Raw genomic sequence first — 15,276 nt, forward strand, 5'->3', positions numbered from 1 at the left:
TAAAGTAAGACATTAATCAAATTAAAGTACCACTTCTCTGAAGTATCATGTAATTTGCATATTAAGTATAACTGAATCTGTAATACAAAAAATAACCTCAAATGAGAGGGCATCATGAATTGCATTTCCTACTTACTGAGTATATTGCATAGATAGCTTTTGAATCCTAATTTTTGAAGGTGAGCCTGGTGGATTTAAAAATACAAATTATAACACTTGTATATAAGCTAAAAAGGAAACAATTCAATTTTTGACACACTAAAATTAAACTGGATGAAAAATCACCTTTTCAGTTTTTAAAAAAATAATCCTGGATATTTTATTTTGATATTACTTCTTAACACTTGAATATACATATTAATGTATGCAACATAAATTAAAACATAATGATTAATACATTGTACACGTTAACATAAATATGACATTTCTAAAAAAAAATAGCTATACTGAGAAACAGTCTGTCAAATAAGTGGTCATATTATTTAAGGAGTTCCATTTCATGAACAAGCAATTGGAGATTTTGCTTAATCTCACTAAACTAAGTGGAAGAAGCACGCAATGGATGATGATACAATGTATAGCATCAATGTGCAAAAGACAAAACATGCAGCTATTTCCAGCTTTCTTCACGTGAACAGTTGAATATAGGCCACCTGTGAGCCCAGTATACACTGCAAACCTACTATTGCCATGCATGCAGAAGCCACCAAATATGCTCTAGTTCACCAAGCCTCCATAAGGCCAATGACTTTAGGACAGGTCTGGAACAAAAACCAGTGCACACCTGTGAGGGACATTCAGTGGGGAGTGTAAGCAAGGCAGGATCTAGGGGTACTGCTTATAGGGCCTGGGAAGAGCACCTCAGGAAGAGGAATTTAATCTGCAGCATGAGAAAGCTTGCTGCCTCCACATTATCATCCAATGGGAGTCTGCCCTCAGTCCTGGATTCTCGTTGGCTTAGAGCCTCTAATTATGCTCTGGAAAGTGACCTGAGTAGCTGTGAAATCATGAGCTCTGGGGGAGGGAGAGAGAACACTTAAACTGGGCTACAGGGCCTAAAGGAAAGAGAAAATCCAAATCATCCTACCTGTAGATAAATAGATTACAAACATCCACATGGCCTGTGGTGGGTTACTGCAAGACTGGAACAAGATAGTTTTCCAATGTCCATATGATGTGGAATGACCCATCCTGGGGTAACATACCAACTTAAAATAACATGCCCCAGAACCCTAGCTGCAGAAAAGCAATTAACACTATTGAGTTTGTGGGATCAGAGTCAAGACATACAACCTGCATATTGTTCTTTGTGCATCACATCTGGATTTCTATAACTTATAACCATTTGTTATAACATTTAACAAATGAAAACTCTTTAGCTGAAACTGATCCTTATCAAAGCTCTGTGCAAGATCCAATCCATGTGTACTCCTCAATCACTTAAAAGGCCCTCTCAGAACTGAGTAAAGCACAGTACTGTGCAGAGACTAGCAGAGTTGGAAATGGCTTTCACACTGAAAGTGTTTTTTGTTTATTTGTTTTTTGCCTTCTGCTTAGGGCTTTAGAAAGAACACATATTTCTCAGGTGGTTAAGTGAAGATATTCCTTGGACAAAAATGGAAACGTGTCGGAATAAATATTCCTTCATCCTCCTGTATTGTTTTTGTAGCCATTTCTCCCCCTTCATCTGTTCTGTCTTAGATCAGTAATACAGCAGTCAGACCAAACTCTCAAACGTCTCTATATCATGCTGTAATACATAACATAAACATGACATAAAGAGCTATTACACTTTTTTAAAAATCCACCTTTGTGTCACAACCCAGATCCATATTATTACCAATCATGGAGAATCCTTTATTTATTAATTATATTTTTATCCCATCCTAACCAACAGCTCTGGGTGGTTTCCAAAACCGCAACAAAATATAATCATTTAAAAATTATTCTTAAAACCACAAAATATAAACAATTCTAACAAAGTTTAAAACAGTTAAAACAAAATCATTTTTAAAAAAATTGGTCTGGCCTGGAAGGCCCCCCCCCAAAAAAGTTGTAAGGGTTCTCTTAAGGTCAGTAATGTTTGTAAACCACTGTGGGGAGTGCATTCCACAACCCAGGAACAGCTACAGAGAAATCTCAGTCTCAAATCACCACCAGATGAATTGGTGGCAGCTGGAGACAGACCTCTCTGGATGACCTCAACATATGGTAGAGATCATACATAAGAAGGTATTCTTTAAGGTACCCCCAACCTAAGCCATTCAGGGTAATAACCAACACTTTGTATTTTGCCAGGAAACGTATTGGCAGCCAGTGCATCTTTTTAAAGTGCCAGCATAATATGGTCTCTCTAAATTACCCCAGAGACCAAGCTGGCTGAGGCATTTTGAATTAACTAAGGTTTCTGGACTGTGTACAAAGGCAGCCCTATGTAGTGTGCATTGCAATAGTCAAGCCTGGAGGTTACCAGCTGGTGCACCATGGTTTTGAGATTGTCCTCTTCAAGGAATGGAAACAGCTGTTGAATCAGCTGAAGATTTGTTTGTTTGTTTTATTGTTATTGTATACCACCTTTCATTCAAACAATCCCAAGGCGGTTCACACAAAAATTAAAACAAGACTATAAAAATTACACCATTAATATATTAAGCTAGAATTTAAAAACACAGATCTGACTAAAAAGATTTAAAATAAAAGCACAATATAGCCATACGCAAATATGATAAAAGGCACTCCTAGCCATAGCCTCCACCTGAGATACCAGGATGAGGCCGTCCAAGAGCACCTCACAAAGTGTGTGCCTGTTCCTTCTGGAGGAGTATAACTCTGTCCTGAACAGGAATGCTCTTGGGGGGGGGATAAGGTCCCCCATGAGCACCCCAAACTGCTTGCCTGTTCCTTCTGGGGAAGTATAACCCTGTCCAGAACAGGAAGGTCTATCCCATCCTTCATATTCTGATCCCCTACAATGAGCACCTCCATCTTGCTTGGATTCAGCTTCAATTTATTATCCCTCATCCAGCCCATTACTGCCAGTAGGTAGGCATTTAGGGAATGGATACCATTACTTGCTGATGATTATAAGGAGAAATAGATTTGGGTGTCATCAGCATAGTGATAACACTCTGCACCAAATCTCCTGATGAACTAATCCAGTGGTTTCATGTAGATATTAAAAAGTATTGGTGACATTGTCTCTGAAGCTCTATTAAACCTTTTATCTTTTCATTTTATTGCTTCTTCTTTTGCCACACTAACTTAACAGCTGAGTTTATTTTATAGAAATAATTTCTTTCTCAATGAACATATTACTATTTACATATTTAAATCACATTTGTTTCTGAATTAATATATTATTATATAAATATTTACATTCTTTTAAACATTACTTTATTTATGTGTAATGACTATTGCAATAAGATCAATGAGACAAAACAGACGGCCTTGCCTGACGTCCCAGCAGCCACGGTTCTGTGTATCCGCAGTTGGGTCATAGGGATCCAGGCTTTTTTATTTGCAGAAGAATAGGGCCATTTTTTGCCTATCTGTGCTTCTTGAGTGGCCAGAAATGACTTCTGACATCATTTCCTGCCACTCTTCATAGTGCTGAGCCATTTTGGGACTCTTTTCTGAAAGAAAGAAAAAATACCCTCAAAAAGAAACAACAGTTGGAGGATTTGGAAATTTGATGGGCATTGATGGAGAACTGAAAAGCAAGGTAGTGTGCTCATTTCTGTTCCCCCTGCTTTATCCTGTTATTTTCAGCACACTTCAGGGTGCTTAGGTACCTAACACACAAAGCCCGCATGCATACACAAATCCCCATACGGTTAAAGGTTTGTTTATTTATAGTTTCGTTATCCACAGAAATTGGCAGGACGGAACCCCCATGAATAATGAGGACCCACTGAACAAAAACATTTGGGTAAAAAGGGAGCACAGGCATATGTCTGACCCCAATTTTATTAATCAAACTGTTAACAGAGGTGTCAAGTGGGGTCAAGGTATCTGGAAGACAGGGTCAAAGGTCATGTTTAACTAACTTTGCTTATGGTAATCCATCTAATACCAAGTACAGATGAGCCCACCGGGGCCTAAAAGAATCTGATCACACAATAGGACCACCCCAGCCCCTTAGGTTTTGGAGCCATTTCAAAATTATCAATTGTACTGATAACAAAATACCAAACCTTAACTTCAGCTAAATAATTAATTGGATTTGCTTTTAGCCAGACTTCCACAACCTGAATATCATAGCTAGCCCATGCCATTTATATAACCCTGCCTTCCAGTAAGTCTGGGTGGAGCAAGAGTTCCATCCTCACAAGAATCTAACTGTACACTTTTAGTCTCTCTCCATTCCCTGCAAAAGCCCTGTACGCATCCAGGAATATGTCCATGAGGAGAGCGAAAAGGGTGTTTGCGGGAAGGTCAGAGAAGCTAAAATTGCTCCCTCTTTCCCACATTTTACAGCTGTGAGATACATACAGCCAGGCTTTTGTGAGGAAGGAGTTCTTGCTCCACCCTTGTAAGCCTTTCATCCATGTCACTGTTTCTCAGTGGAAGTTACTCTGAAGGATATTTAAGAGTCCTTCTTTCCTTCACTTGTTGTCCACACAGATTCTTTTCTTGTTTCCTGTATTTATATATTTATTTATTTAATAATTGTGTTTATTTATTTAACCACCCAGAGATGTAAGTTTTGGGCAGTATAAAAATGTTTTAATAAATAAAAATAAAATAAAACTTATGTACTTCCCAAACTTTCGTCTCTGGGCGGTTAACAGTGACATAAAAACAATTAAAACAAATATAAAAGGTTAAAACAGTTTAAAAATTTAAAAACAGCATAAAATTAAAACCTACAAATTTAAAAAGCTGAAAAGGCTTGGGTGAAGAGATGGGTCTTCAAATGTTTTCTTAAAAGTAGTTAGAGATGGGGAGGATCATATCTCAGCAGAGAGCGCATTCCACAATTTCAGAGCAGCAATCGAGAAGGCCTGTCTCTGTGTGGCCACCAGACGAGCTGGCGGTAACTGGAGATGGACCGCCTCAAGTGACTTCAATGGGCGATGGGGCACATAACGAAGAAGATGTTCTCTTAAATACCCAGGTCCTAAGCCGTTTAGGACTTTATAAGTTATAACTAGCACTTTGTATTTTGCCCGGAAACCTATTGGCAGCCAGTGTAGCTCCATCAACAAGGGAGTAATGTGGTCTCTCCGAGATAATTATTATTATTTCTTGTTTACACAGTCAGACAGGTGTTATTGACTGGTTTGTTTTATCCAGACATCGAGTGCTTCCCAAGGACCCGAGATGGCTGAATTTTATTGTCAATTGTTATAGATATCATCGCAGAAAATAGGCTGTTCCCAGTAAAGCTGCTTTTTGTAATTGGCTGATGGTGATTTCTGTGGCCCCTATGGTGTTGAGGTGCTCCTCAAGGTCTTTTGGAACTGCACCCAGGCGCCAATTACCACTGGGATTATTTTGGTCTTTTTCTGCCACAGCCTTTCAATTTCAATTTGTAGATCTTTGTATTTGGTGATTTTTTCTATTTCTTTTTCTTCTATTCTGCTATCCCCTGGTATTGCTATGTCGATTATTTTGACTTGTTTTTCTTTCTTCTCGAATACAGTTATATCTGGTGTATTGTGTGGCAGATGTTTGTCTGTTTGTAGTCGGAAGTCCCATAATATTTTTACATCTTCATTTTCTTCACATTTTTCAATTTTATGGTCCCACCAATGTTTGGCTACAGGTAGCTTGTATTTTTTGCAGATGTTCCAGTGCATCATCCCTGCTACCTTGTCATGACTATGTTTCTAGTCAGTCTGTGCAATCTTCTTACAACAGCTGATCAGGTGGTCCACTGTTTCATCTGCTTCTTTACAAAGGCGGCACTTGCTGTTTGTTGTGGATTTTTCAACTTTTGCTCTTATTGCATTTGTTCTTAGTGCCTGTTCTTGCGCAGCCAGTATTAAACCCTCTGTATCTTTCTTCAAGTTACCATTCTTAAGCCATTGCCAGGTCTTGGTGATGTCTGGTTTTCCACTTATATTGTGCAAATATTGACCATGCAGGGGCTTATTTCTCCATTTTTCTGCTCGGTTCTTGACTTGTTCTTTCTTGTAGGCCTGCTTTCTTTCATTGGTGTTGAATAGTTTCACGTTATTGACCATATGAAGTGCATCTTCTTCACTGTCCTTGATATATTCTTCAAGGCCTCTTTTCTCCTCCTCTACTGTTTGATAGACTTGCAGCATTCCTCTTCCACCTGAGCTACGAGGGAGGTATAGCCTATCTATATCACTGCGGGGGTGCAGAGCATGATTGATGGTCATGATTTTCCTGGTCTTACGATCCAGCGCCTCTAGCTCTGCCTGGATCCAGTCTATTATTCCTGCACTGTATCTGATAACAGGTATAGCTCAGGTGTTTATGGCTTGTATGGTGTTCCCGCCATTGAGTTTGGACTTGAGGATTTTTCTAACTCTCCTGATGTATTCACTTCCTATTTTTCTTTTAACTTCAGTGTGTGCGATGTTATCAGCCTGGAGAATGCCCAAGTATTTGTAAGGTTCTTTCTCTTCCAGGTTCTTGATCTTGCTTCCATTGGGCAGTTCGATTCCTTCTGTTTTTCTTATTTTTCCTCTGTTCATTATTAATGCAGCACACTTGTCTAGTCCAAACGCCACTGCTATATCGCTACTGAATATACGGACAGTGTTTAGCAGTGATTCGATTTCTGACTGGGACTTTCCATACAACTTCAGATCATCCATGTACAGCAGATGGTTGATTTGGCTTGATGTTTTAGATGTTTGGTAGCCGAGGTCTGTTTTGTTTAGTATTTGTGAAAGTGGGGTCATGGTGATTACAAACAACAGAGGGGATAGTGAGTCCTCTTGGAAAATACCTCTTCTAATGCTAACCTGTCCAAGTGTCTCGCCACTGATTGTTAACTGTGTACTCCACATGCTCATTGCTTTTTTTTTTTTATAAATATCTGAATGTTTTTGCTGACACCAGTTGCTTCTAAACATTTTAGTATCCATGTGTGAGGCAATGAATCGAAGGCTTTCTTGTAGTCAATCCATTGAACACTTAGATTTTTTTTTCTTCTCTTGCAATTTTCTAAAATCATTTTGTCAATCAGCAGCTGGTCTTTTGTGCCTCTGGTGTTCGGGCAATTTCCTTTCTGTTCAACTGGGAGCTGTTTGTTAGTTAATAAGTGTTGCATCACTTCATCCGCTATTATTCCAGTTAATAATTTGAACATGGTTGGCAGGCAGGTTATCGGTCTATAATTACTTGGAACTGCACCTTTTGCTGGGTCTTTCATGATGAGATGAGTTTTCCCAGTTGTTAGCCATTGTTCAATATCACCTCCTTGGCAAATGTGATTGAACTGTTTTGATAGTTGTTTATGAAGGCTTGTTAGGTGTTTAAGCCAAAAGCCATGCAGTTCATCGTTGCCTGGTGCAGTCCAATTTTTAATTTTCTTTGCTCTTTCACTTATTAATTCTGGTGTTATTATTAGATCTTGCATTTGTTGGTTACATTTTTTGACCTCTTTCATCCAGCCTGCTTTTTTATTATAATCTATTGGATTGTCCCATAATTTCCCCCAGAATTGCACTGTTTCTTCTTTATTTGGTGTTTCTAGGTTTCTAGCAGTTTCTCCTTCTATGCTTTGGTAGAAACGTCTCTGATTCGACTGGAATTGGAGATTCTGCCTGTGTTATGTAATTCTGGCTTCATACCTGCTAATCTTCTTTGACACTGCTGTTATTTGCTGCTTTATTATTTCCAGGACTTCTCTAATTTTCCTTGAATCTAGGTGGTATTTTTTGGATCAGATACTGTTTGGTGTTTTCATTCTTATTAATTATTATCTCTTGTTTACAGTCAGACAGGTGTTATTGACTGGTTTGTTTTCTCCAGACATCGAGTCCTTCCCAAGGACCCGAGATGGCTGAATTTTATTGTCAATTGTTATAGATATCATCGCAGAAAATAGGCTGTTCCCAGTAAAGCTGCTTTTTGTAATTGGCTGATGGTGATTTCTGTGGCCCCTATGGTGTTGAGGTGCACTTCAAGGTCTTTTGGAACTGCACCCAGGCGCCAATTACCACTGGGATTATTTTGGTCTTTTTCTGCCACAGCCTTTCAATTTCAATTTGTAGATCTTTGTATTTGGTGATTTTTTCTATTTCTTTTTCTTCTATTCTGCTATCCCCTGGCATTGCTATGTCGATTATTTTGACTTGTTTTTCTTTCTTCTCGAATACAGTTATATCTGGTGTATTATTATTATTTATTATTATTATTAATTCAATTTCTATACCGCCCTTCCAAAAATGGCTCAGGGCGGTTCACACAGAGAAATAATAAATAAAGAAGATGGATTCCTGTCCCCAAAGGGCTCACAGTCTAATAGAAACATAAGATAGACACCAGCAACAGTCACTAGAGGTACGGTGCTGGGGGTGGATAGGGCCAGTTACTCTCCCCCTGCAAAATAAAGAGAATCACCCTATTAAAAGGTGCCTCTCTGTTAAGTTAGCAGGGGTTAGCAGAGATGACCCAGAGACCAACCTGGCTGCCGCATTCTGAACCAGCTTAAGTTTCTGGACTACGTACAAAGGCAGCCCTATGTAGAGCACATTACAAAAGTCAAGTCTGGAGGTTACCAACAAATGTACCACTGTTTTGAGGTCATTGAGCTCAAGAAACAGACGCAGCTGACGTATCAGCTGGAGCTGATAGAAAGCACCCCTGGCCACTGCCTCAACCTGAGAAAACAGAGAGAGGTGTGGATCCAGAAGTACTCCCAGACTGCGAACCTGTTCATTCTGGGGAAGTGTGACCCCATCCAGAACAGGTAGATCAAAATCGTCTTTTGAATTCTGACCCCACACAATAAGTACCTCCGTCTTATCTGGATTCAGCTTCAGTTTATTTTTTTCCCATCCAGCACATTACTGCTTCCAGGCAGGCATTCATGGAAGATATTTCATCTCCTGAAGAAGTTGACATGGAGAAATAGATCTGGGTGTCATCAGTGTACTGATAACATCCAGCTCCAACTCTCCTGATGATCTCTTCCAGCGGTTTCATGTAGAAGTTAAAAAGCATTGGGGAAAGTATGAAGCCTTGAGGAACACCATACCTAAGCTCAGATTTTGAATCAGATTGATTCTGATTTTGAATCAGAATCAGAATAATCAGATTGAAGAGCAACAGTCTCTAATCGATACCATCTGGAATCTGTCCGAGAGTTAGGAGTGGAACTACTGTAAAACAGTGCCTCCCACCCCCAACACTCTCAAATGTTCCAGAAGGATACTATGGTCAATAGTATCACAGGCCGCCGAGAGGTTCAAAAGGACCAACAGAGTCAAACATCCTCTGTCAATTCCCAACTGGAGATCATCCATCAGGCCAACCAAGGCAGTCTCCACCCCATAGCCTGCCCAGAAGCCAGTTTGAAATGGGTCTAGATCCTTTAGGCTTGTCCCTTAGCTAACACTTTTTCCTGCCAGGCAAAAGCGAACCTTTGCCCAAGTGCCTTGGCTGTAATCCCCAACTGCCAACTTTCTCTCTCCTCCACCACCAATAGCAACCTCTCCAGTGTATAGCCACACTCTCTTAGTAATGAACTTTCTTAGCTTCCATCACACATTTGTTCAACCAAACTTATTTGAGACTCTTCACAATACTTATAATAATTTCACCATAATAATAATAAACACAGATTTAATCATGTATGCATGGTATTGTTCTGTGACAGGAAGCTAAAAAACACATGTGAAAGTTGTAACTGACTTTGCCACCTGACCAGCTGGGCTCCTCCCCACCACCCCACATTTGATTCCTAATGGTGGAATTCAGGACCCAGGTTAAAGGTGGGGGTGGGGGGGGAGACGTCACCAAGATGGGAGTCTGACATAGGCTGTAGTTTACAAATGCTATTCCACAATGAATTTAGTCTTTAAGGTGCCACAGGATAGTTTGCTCAATATAATAACTTTATTTTGTACTGAGTCAATGTTCTCAAATTTTTTATAGCTACGTACATCAGCAGTTATGATTCTTTCCATAAAACCTCACTAGTAATTTATAGCAGGTGATACGGATTTCTTTATGCTCTACGTTTCATGTCATTTTCATCAAGAATCTAGCATAAATAATTTTACTGAAGATTGTTGTGATAAATTACACTAGGCATTAATTTTTATTATTTCTAAGATAGAATGACTCAGTCTTGTAAAATAGCAATGATCCCTAATTAAGTATAGTTCTTAACTAGCCATTTAATTTACAAAAGCATTTAAATTAAAAGCATATTGATTCAGTACTCCAGGGACAATGACTATGCTAATAGGTTTGAGTGCAGATGAAAGAGCAAATGCATACCAACAGACTTGTCTGTTATTTTTGTTGATTCTACATGTCCTAAATTTAAGAGTTACTTTTTATTTAGCATTATCATTCTAAATTCAGTTGCTAAGATCCTAACAAAACACCTGGATAACAGTCTCAGTGCTTCACACCGTGTGTGTGTGTGTGTGTGTGCGCGCGCGCACACACACACACGCATTTTAATAATCTTCCTTTCTATCAGAAGGCTTCTGTGTCATCCTAAAATATGTCCCTGAAGGCTGTGTGACCCACAGGGACATATTTCTGGTGCCAAAAGCATTTTTTTTTCAGAAGGGGAGAGATAGTCAATATTTGCCAACACTGCTGAGAGAAATTACCACTACCCATAGAAATAACCCTACCCATCCCCAGCACAACATCCCTCCATTGGCTGTTGCTGCCTTATGTTTCCACCTTATGTTTCTTTTTTAGATGGTGAGCCCTTTGGGGAAAGGGAGCCATTTTAACTATTTATTTATATTGATGTGAACTACTTAGGGAACTTTGGCTGAAAAGCAATATATAAATTATAAGCAGTTATTCCTTGCTAACTGAGCAAAGAGGCACCTTTTTAAAGTGGTGATTCTCTTTCTTTAGCAGGGAACAGCAACTGGCCCTATCCATCCCGAGCATAGAATCCCTCCAGTGGCTCTTGCTGGTTTCTGTGTTTCTTTTTAGGATTGTGAGCCCTTTGGGGACAGGGAGCCATTTTATATATTTATATCTACGAAAATAGATATAAATACCCTGCTAACCCTTGATAACTAAGCAAAGAGGCATTTTTCAAAGTGGTAATTCTCTTCTATTTAGCAGGAGGAGAGCAACTGGCCCTATCCAAACCCAGTACAGCATCCCTCCAGTGGCCATTGCTGGTATCTGCTTTATGTTTCTTTTTAGATTGTGAGTCCTTTGGGGGCCCATCTTCTGTATGTATTATTTATTTTTCAATGTAAATCCCTTTGAGAACGTTGGTTGATAAGCAGTATATAAATATTGTAGTTGTAGTAGTAGTAAATAACTTTGGGATCTTTTGTTGAAAAGCAGTGTATAAATATTCCATGCATTCATATTCGTCATATAAATATATGTCGTATTCATATTCATTGCAGTTTCAGAAAAAAGTTAACTTAAATATAGGGCGCATGCATGAAAATCAAATTACACATACAGGCTTTCCCCTATTGGGTTTTTCTTCCCACTCTTTTCATAGCCCTGTGAGATTCAATTAATTAATTTAATTAATTACATGTATAGACCGCCCATCCAAAGGCTTTGGGTGGTGCACAACAAGTTATAAAAGACATAAAAACAAGCAACAATCAAAACACACTGCTTAAAAAACTATAAAACCAATTTAAAACCCATACAAAAGCATTTAAAACCAATTAAAATACTTAAGAACAATTATTATATGCACACTTCACCATTCCCCAGTTTGTCAGAAGAAAGGTTTGACCTGCAAGTTCTGGGTGCCAGTCCAAGAAGGAGCAGGTACGCAGTCTGGGGGATGCTTCTGGATCCAGACCTCAGTTTCAGGCAATGGCCATAGGTGCTTTCTGTAAGCTTTGGCTGAAACACCAACTACAGTCATTCCTGAGATAAACTCAGAACAGATGACTTTAGTAGAGAACATATGGTGGTAACCTTCAGACTACTGAAATGTGCTCTTTATGTGGCTGCCTTTGTACGTGGTAATCCGGAAGCTGTAGCTGGTACAGAATTTGGGAGCTTGGTTGATCTCCAAGTCACCTTGGTGAGACCATATTATTCCTATACTAAAAGAACTATACTAGCTACCAATATGTTTCTGGACAAAATACAAGGTCCTAGTTATCCTCTCTAATAAAACGCTTGGTGTCCGTCCGTGGACGGACACCAAGCGTGCGTTCGTGCCTCGAGTCCAAGAGAGACACGACCGCCAGCACCCGGCGGCCATGTTGGGCGGCCACAAACGGCCGCCCCGAAGAAGCCGGGACTGCGGAGGAGGGAGAGACTGGCTGAGGCGGTGGCAGAGCCGCCGCCTCGGCCATTAGCAGCGGCAAAGGACCGAGCGCCAGGAGCCGCCAAACATCTTGGGTGGCCAGAAAGAGCCGCCCCAGGAAGACAGGAATGGGCCCGGGAAGCGGAGGGCCCAGCCAGAGCCGTGGGCCGCGGCGGGTGGCGGGCCCGCCGGAGCCCTGGGTGGCTGGCCCGGCCGGAGACGCGGGCTGTGGTGGGTGGCGGGAGGGGGAATGGCGGCGGGGGTCCAGACCGGCCCAGGGAGATGAAAATGCTGCTGCCGCCGCCGAAGTCCCACCCTCCCTCCCTCCCTCCCAACTTCCGAAACCACCTTACCCCAGCCCGTGACAGTTGAGGAAAGGAAGAGCTCAATTGAAGAGGGAAAGAGGAGCTCGCAAGCAGTGCTCCTCCCTCTACAAAGGCTCTGCCCGAACTGGCGCTTTAGGCGGAAAGGACGCAAGAGGCGTCCTTTCCGCCCCAAGCGCCAGTTCGGAAAGAGGCTTTGTAGAGGGAGGAGAACTGCTTGCGAGCTCCTCTTTTCCTCTTCAATTGAGCTCTTCCTTTCCTCAACTGTCACGGGCCGGGGTAAGGTGGTTTCGGAAGTTGGGAGGGAGGGAGGGAGGGAGGGTGGGACTTCGGCGGCAACGGCGGCGGCAATACTTTAAAAAAAAAAAGGGGAGAGGAAAAGGCTAGCGCCCGTTATTATAACGGGCTTCAAAATACTAGTAACCTATAAAGCCCTAAACAGCTTAGGCCTTGGATAATTAAAAAAACGTCTTTTTTGCCATGAGCCCCATTGCCCATTGAGATCATCTAGAGAAGTTTGTCTGCAGTTGCCAGGAGCATGTCTGGTGGCTACACAGCAACTGGCCTTCTTTGTTGCTGCCCTGAAACTCTGGCATGCAATCCCTGCTGAAATAAGAGCCTCCCTATTCTGACAACTTTTTAAAAGTCCCTAAAGACTCACCCCTTTTAACTTGACTGTGGTTTTAAATTGTTTTAAGGTTTCAATTTTTGTTTTCATTTGCTTTATGCAGTTGTAAACCACCCAGAAATAGAACTTTGGGGCAGTCTACAAATTTGATAGATAGACAGATAAAATAATTCATGGTGCTAGATTTCTCATGTCTTTCTCATCACCTCCCTCTTGATCCTCACAGACCACGACAATACACTACACTTGCAAATCAGCCAAGAGCGTATAAAAACAAAAGCAATTTGAAAACATACATCATTATCTGGTATTCAGATTTAACGAAAATCAGCTATTTTTCAATGGAACAACACTGAAAATAATAATCTACAATTGCCTGGTTGTACAAACACTGTTTTAGCAACAGGCTACAACCAACTCCATTTCAGCTATAGACACTGCATGCAAAAGGAGCAGACATCCACATTGTTCACCATATTCTTTTTTACCCAAAATATCAATTCAGCATCAAATATCAACATCAATTCTACTTTAGTTTGTAACAAATAAATTCGCATCTGTGAACTAGCAATATTTGAAACAATTAATTCTAGACACCGGATTTGTTTCACATATCACATTTGTTAAACATTTTCTGCTTAAAATTTTGAATGTGTTGCATATGTATACTTTTTCTGACTGATTCTCCATGTGGAAGGGACACAGTTTAACAACTGTGATGTGTGAAACAAATCAAGTGTCTGGAAATAATCTGTTTCAAATACTGCCAGTTTGCAGATTACAGTGAGTCCCATATGATCACGTTGCTGATATGACCCTCAGGGATATATTTTGGGGAGGCACAGGTGGCTTAGAGCAAGAGGGGTTGCCAAAAACCACCTTCTCACTTGCACAATGGAAAATAATCTTCCACCAGCACATCCTTAGTTTGGATATCAGCCATTAGTCCCAAACCAAATGCAGAACATGTTGCAGCTCCATATATTTGCTCATTTAAATGCAAATCTTTTCAGTTTTTAGCTTTAAAAAGTATTGGGGATCTAACATAACCATTGTTTTCACAGAAACACCACTGAAGGAAAATTAGCTCCTTGAACCCTTTCCAGGAGGACATTTCTTCTGAATACAGAAGGGCTTTCCATAATTATAGTTACATTGGCCAGTTCATCTAAAAAATTGCTTTAAATCTTATGATGCATCATGTATATCAAATAAATCCATTTTAAAAATGCCAGTGAATGAAAATAATGGAACAGGTACTGATTATGACCAAATATGCTTTTGAATTTAATTCCAAATAAGAGTGAATTCAGATGGGAGATAACATTAGTATCACATGCACACATTCATCTGATTAAATATACTCATTGCCCAGAAGTCATAAGCCCACCATGCTTGATGAACAGTAGATTGCTTATAGAATCAGCACAGATGATATCAGCAAATCAAGAACCAGAGGACAAAAAACCCTGCAGTAGCTGCTTCTTTATTAATTCACCTCTCTCTCCATTTCTGGTTTAGCACTGTAGAATTAGCCACAAGGTGTGCCACCATCTGGATACAATCTTAATGTAGTTAAGTTTGTATCACAGAGAATGCCCAGTGCTTAATCATGTGGTAAAACTAATAACATTTAAAACAGCAATGTTGCAATGCCATTATCCATAATTACAGCTCAGCTTCACTAAAATTCACCATTCAACCATCCCAGCCACAGTTATATGTTTAACATGGAAGAAATGATGCTGTTTGTATTGTTCAGGAAAAGTCAGCAAAGAGTTCAAACATACATGTGCATAACCTAATAACTAAAACAGCAAGCCATCTCTGCCATTTGTGAAATGACCATCACAAAGTATTCATCACGGAGAATATAAATATTATCCAAAACCACCTCGTATATATAGAAC

General features: G+C 40.2%; 1 protein-coding gene and 1 long non-coding RNA gene across 8 annotated transcripts in view; both read right to left on the minus strand.

Moving 5' to 3' along the window:
- The window catches only part of CADM2 (cell adhesion molecule 2), a 717,808-nt gene that overhangs the window by 406,472 nt on the left and 296,060 nt on the right, over positions 1-15,276 (minus strand). The window lies entirely within an intron of this gene.
- LOC128349665 (uncharacterized) overlaps positions 1-15,276 on the minus strand; it is a 229,506-nt gene that overhangs the window by 10,381 nt on the left and 203,849 nt on the right. The window contains exons 4-5 of the long non-coding RNA XR_008318908.1: positions 1,088-1,236; positions 137-185 (exon numbers count right to left, since the gene is read on the minus strand). This is a non-coding gene — a long non-coding RNA (uncharacterized LOC128349665). The remainder of the gene's footprint in view (positions 1-136; positions 186-1,087; positions 1,237-15,276) is intronic.

This window comes from Hemicordylus capensis, chromosome 3 (genome assembly GCF_027244095.1).
Source record: "Hemicordylus capensis ecotype Gifberg chromosome 3, rHemCap1.1.pri, whole genome shotgun sequence".
In the NCBI taxonomy this organism is placed as follows: Eukaryota; Metazoa; Chordata; class Lepidosauria; order Squamata; family Cordylidae; genus Hemicordylus; species Hemicordylus capensis.